Raw genomic sequence first — 6,021 nt, 5'->3', positions numbered from 1 at the left:
GGCACACTATGACTGCATTATCACTCGGTCAACTGGGTAAAAGTGGTGGTTAACAGAATTGCACACAAGGAATTCTTGCATTATACCAGCCTTGGGCCATTTATTGGAGCTAAGGTAAGGTTGGAATACTTCTGAGAAATAATTGAAAAACAAAATGAAGACCATTTCTTTTCAACATTTTTTGTCAGTCTCAGTACTGTACACAAATGTGACGTGACAAATTTTTTTTTCTTGCTACATGGGCAATTTCGGTGCCAGGGAAGTTTTCAAAATTTGTTAGGTTGAGCCTCTGCTTCTTTCAGAATGGAGTGGTCAAAATCCACATCTTGACGAGCCGGTGTGGGGAACTTCAGGAGGGGGATCACCACCCCAGATTTTTTTTTCATATTTCCAGCCTTGCCATCCTATTGTCGCAGCAAAATGGGAATTTTTTTTCCACCTGTGATTCGCACTAATACGACCCAATTCGCCATTTTTATTTCGCGAACCTCTCGCAAAATTGTCAGCCCGACATTAAATCTAACAAAGAAATTATTCCCTGGCAGCAACATCTTGCTCTCGGAAGTGCATCAACTCAAATTGTACAGCCAGACAGCTTGGCACCGTGACAGCGTAATGGCTTAAATTGAAATCGGGGGGGGGGGGCCAAGGGAAAAAGGAACTTCAGTGGAGGCATTCCTTGTTCGAGCGAGACGGAAAGCCAAGCCGTTTCTTTGAAAACTGCCTACTGGCAAAATAACCTCCAAATATAAACCAGAACCTGCAGTGATTGCTTGTAGGTGGCAACCATATTTTGCCAGGGGCTGCGGGCATATAGTTCCATGCAATTACTAGAGGGAACTGTGGCACTAGCACCAACAGGAGCTGCAAAGGGCAGTTCAGGCTCCACGTGAATGACGGGTTGCACATAGATTTGGCTAAACTGTCTTTAAGTGGGTTTGCGAAGCGATATTTTTTTAAAAAGTACTGCATTGCAAAGAATCGACGGCAGGATTCAAACACAGGACCTCCGGCACGGATGCCCCGATATCGAAGCCATTACGTCACGGACACATGGACAAGCCGAGCCTCTGCTTTGAAATTTATGCCCAGATAAAGCGTAATAAACGGAGCCACAAGAAAGTCCGAAGCACAAAGATCAGACAAACCCATGTATACTACCCATCATTCTCTCTAGTCGCAGCGAGATACAGCGACTAAAGCAGAGATTAATTGCACTTGCTCTAAACACAGGTGCGAGAGAAAGATTCTGGTCTACACGAAGTGGCGTGCTCTTCTTTTGGTGCCCCATATTCAAATTGTAGATTAAACTATACTACAGGATGGTGCACTGTGCTTTTGATTTGAAGGATTGCAAGCACCGAGTAGCTATACAAAAATGTTGCACAGAACTGTCCAAATTAACGAGCATTTGTTATTATCCGAGGGCTCACCATCTGACTATAAGGGGAATACAGTAACCAGGCAAAAATGTAGCCTGGGCACACCATGAAAATCATAACAGCTGCAGGTATTTTAGCAGAGCCAACAGCAGCAAAGGTACTTAACACACAAGCAGGGGTGTAGCATGTTTATTTGTCACTGAAGAAGCATCGAGTCATCCCGTCAGCCTCCAGCGACGCAGCCTGGGAGATAGATAATGGGCAGAGCAATTAGGCGACAGTGGAAGGTCACAAGTCTGATGCACAATGGCAAATGGCCCATTGCACAGAAATAGAAGAAAGATCGTTGTGGATACAAGTACTAGTACCTATCCCGGGCAACCAACTGAACAAGCACAAAGATAAGGCTAGCTGCTTCTGCTGAAAGCTTAGCACGGATTGGTAGATTACATCTAAAATTGTAAATATACCACAATGCCAGTTTTGTCATGATCTGAGGCTGGCTAAGCCAGAAAAGACGCAGCAATTCCTACTTGTACAAAAATGATTAGTCACAGTGCCAAACTGAACCACCAGTGCAACTCGCCAATTAAAATACAATTGCACACTAAACTGAATCAGTGTTTCGCTTTATCGATAGTGCTTGAAAGCCCACGCAAAAATAAAAAGCTATACATGCCAACAGAAAAGTTGAGATGAAACACTCATATACTATTTCCATTTGAAAGGTTTGCGAAATGCATTGCGCATTGGTTAAATTCTAGGGTTCTACATGCAACAACCACAACATGATTATGAGGCATGCCGTAGTTAGGGGCTCCGGATTAATTCCCCTTGGTCAGCTTAAACACAGGACAAAATTTCTTTCCCTCCATCATACTAAAGCGCAACCAACGGTTGACAAATACTGTTCCTCCCAATACATGTGCTTGCTGAATCACTGCCAAACTCCCTTCTCCATTCAGCACGTGCAGGTAGCACATTACACGCACATACTACCAAAATGTGCCAACACAGGAATACTGAAATTGCCAGTTTACATTCTCCAATAAGACAAATTAAACAAGGGTAGGTTGAAGATAACAAACTCCGCAAGACAAGAGAAAAAAGAAAACATAGGCCACTACATTTCTCCGCAATTCATTAATGCTGGTCAAGATCAGCTCCAAAGATATCTGCAAACGAAATGTACTATACACATGGATGGCTTTCTGTGGAGCTTCAGAAACAAAAGATCTAATGTTAGAGCATGCAATCAGACCTGCAAACAAAAGAACCCAAGCGGAACCTAGGTTCAGTGTGTGTGCAGCGTCGCTGATAATTGTTTAGAACAAGCACACGGCAGACTAGCCATTTCTGCTCATTATAAAGAAAATGGGGCTTCATTTTTGAGTCGGTTCTAAAACTTTTTTTTTTTTTTGGAGAGAGTGTTGTTAATGATATTCAGACCAACAAAGCTGTAATTTGACGTATATGCGCGCAGTTGCGAGTCACTTCGTATGGCTAAATTTCCATACGATCTGTGATGGGAGTATTGATCTCACTGGAAACAAGTTCAATCTAATGTTTATCTCTCCCATTAGCTACTGAAAGGTAACATTAAAATCAATGTTGACCGTCTGCTTTTTACCATTTCCCTTGCATGGTTTGGGTAACTTAATCACCTGCTACAGTGCCGTTACAAGTACTTTCACTGAATAAGAATTTCCTAAATAAAACCGAACTATAGAAATCAGACCAGCCTTTCTCAGCAGACAGGACAAGCAGTCAAAGGCCAAAAAACACCCATATGTCACAGCAACCATTGAACGTGCTATGTGCAGATTATGTCTGCTTGGCCACATCAGTTATGGGCACACACAGCCAACGACCTGGATGTGGATCAACATAGGCATAGTACTGAAATTAAGCCAGTATGTTGCCATTTGTAACATGCAGACCAGGAAGAAATGTATATCCCTGTCAACACGAACAGCCCTGTCATATGGGAGACTGCTACTTCCTCTCTCAACCATCATTTCACACGAAGTCAAATCATTGCTGCTATTTTGTCATGAAAGTATGCTTGTTAATCAGAATTAGCTCAAGCACGCAACCTTGTCCAAACCTAATCTCCCCAGGTGCAGCAATGATCAGAGGAAAATCCATGTTTTCGCTTCATTTCAAAGATTCACCAGAAGACAGAGTGCCTACATGGTCTTTACTTTGTGTCCATATTTGCGCATAATATTTGACCAATCTGACTGCTGCTGCCCTTACAAGTAATAAAGAATTTTATGCTGTGTGTACATATTACCCTTTGTGGAATGAAGGATTACTACATTTACATGAGCAGCTACATCGCTGGTGCTATCTTGTGGCACAGATTAACCATAGAGGACCCATAGCTACTACTGTAGTGATTCATCATATTCTGCTCTTGTCAAGTTCGAGCTGCTACATGAGCGGTTTCGAAGGCCGTCGAGTCAATAGTATATCGAGTCAACGGAGCACTGTACAATTCTATCGAAATCTTGATGGCCTTTAAGCTACAGAAGTGGAAACAGTGCGAACATGCCCTCTCGTTCACAGTGTGCTCGTACTCAAGGAAAGAACAAATCAAACGAAAATGCTCTAAAAATTCTGTGAGTGCATTTAATTATTCAATAAAGTATTTTTGCTACTTGATATGTGCGAACTGCACATACTCTCGACAGCAGCGACATGCTTGTGTTCATTCCTTCCTCCATGTACACTCTCCCTCGACTTCATGTGCTGCCGGCCGCCGTCATATCGCCGCCATTTCACCGTATAAACAAACATAAAAGAAATTATAGTGCTTTTAAGTGGTTTTAATGTTGTTTAACTTTTGGTGACACGAAAACGAAAATGATCCGCAGCGCCACACAATTTTGCGAGAAACGCCTGAACCACTCAACGGCCTTTCAAATGTGCCGTGTAGCAGTGCGACAACTCCTTTGAGTCGATAGAGTTGTGGCGTTTCGAAGGCCGTCGACTGGAAGGCCTTGCAAACGTGCCCGTGTGACACGGGTATTAGAATGTGTTGTACTTCAACAAAGCGTCACTACTGGTGTCCACAGCCCAAGTAACATTGTATATTATAAGCTGCAATTCATGTACGGACAAGCTAACTCTCAATGTTAAAGTACTAGAAGCATACCTGCCGACCTTTAAACTTTAAAATCAGTAAACATCCAACAGACGTGACAAGGGGAATAAGGCAATAGCTTGCATTAAAAAAAAGTTTGCCCTCAAGCACACACAGCACGTTACAAGCAATTATTATTACACAGCTTTTCAATCGCACTGACCTTTTCAATGCCTCTGCTGTTCCCAATTTAGCCTGCTTCAGGAATATGTCTTAAGAAGCTCGTTAGAATCAAGTACTGCTATGGTATATGGCATCCTACTCTGTACTACCACCAATTTTCCCGTTTTCAATCTTGCCCCCTCTTATGTTTTAACAAATTTGAAACTTTTCCAAGGAACACATTTTCGTTCATAAAATCGTAGAACGTGCCCAAATTTGTAAAATTTATATAAGATTCAAGGCAGCTGGCGAGTACACTCGCAACCTATGTAGCTTCTACTTAAGGTACATGCTACATAAACATAGCGTGAACAATGAATAGGACACCTGGGGCAACTCACACTATCTTAACCTCCTGGCTTCCCTCTCAGACTCGAGCAGGGTCAGGATGTCGCCTTCACGGACTGGGCCCTTGACGTTGCGGATGATGGACCGGTTGGACTCATCCAGGAACTCGACACGGACCTGTGCAAGTCGCCATACCCTCAATCAGTTCTAGTATGTCTGCGACACTGAAGCATACATAAGAGAACGAACAAATTTTAATCCAGTAATGCCTGATTGTACTTATATGCTGCATGAAGTTTGATACCACAAAAGTGGCGCTTAAGCATGGGAAGCATAATGCATAGCCTATAACAGTACTTTTGATACACAGGAGGGAGTTTCAGCAAAGCAATTGATTATTAATTACTATACTATAATTCTAACTCAAATAACATTTCATTTTTTCTTGCCAATTCTCCACGGACAGAAATAAAGGAAAACAAGTTCCATTTTTTCTTGATGTGAAATTGTATTGGGGCAATACATGGTTATATTGCCATGAGCACAAGTACGCAGGACTCTTTTCGTAGAAAACACAACTGTAATGTAACCAGCCGGCTCATAACAGACCCTGCGCTGCTTAAATGAAGTGCCATGCTATGCACCAATCGTTTTCAGGTAGGAGAAACACTCCTGCCTACAATGGTCCAGTCATTTGATTGCGACAGGATCAACTAGATGTTTCGTCAAGCCGACCTAACACTGGATCCACAGCAGTGCCGACGTAACAAACAGCTCGGGGGAAAAAAAATGAACTGGTCCGACGTCTCGGGCGCTGAATGCGTGGAACTTGGTGAAACTCCACAAGGGTTCTTACAAGCGTGCATAAGACGCGATCATGCCGTCACAGATCTTTCAACTGGAACGCTTTTATAACCATGAAGTCCGTCCACTAGTGCAATGCTAGTGCGTCGTGGAGAGCGCAAAGCATGCCAGCAACGAGGCGACCGGTTGACACAACGCGCCACTCGAATCGGCTGAAATTCACCAGAGAACTCACCT

The 6,021-nt window shown here is 43.0% G+C and overlaps 1 protein-coding gene across 1 annotated transcript in view; it reads left to right on the top strand.

The window, feature by feature from the left end:
• The window catches only part of LOC119458699 (uncharacterized), a 604,514-nt gene that overhangs the window by 112,420 nt on the left and 486,073 nt on the right, over positions 1–6,021 (top strand). The window lies entirely within an intron of this gene.

The sequence above is a fragment of the Dermacentor silvarum genome, chromosome 7 (genome assembly GCF_013339745.2).
Source record: "Dermacentor silvarum isolate Dsil-2018 chromosome 7, BIME_Dsil_1.4, whole genome shotgun sequence".
NCBI lineage: Eukaryota > Metazoa > Arthropoda > Arachnida > Ixodida > Ixodidae > Dermacentor > Dermacentor silvarum.
This window is presented reverse-complemented; position numbering and strand designations above follow the sequence as displayed.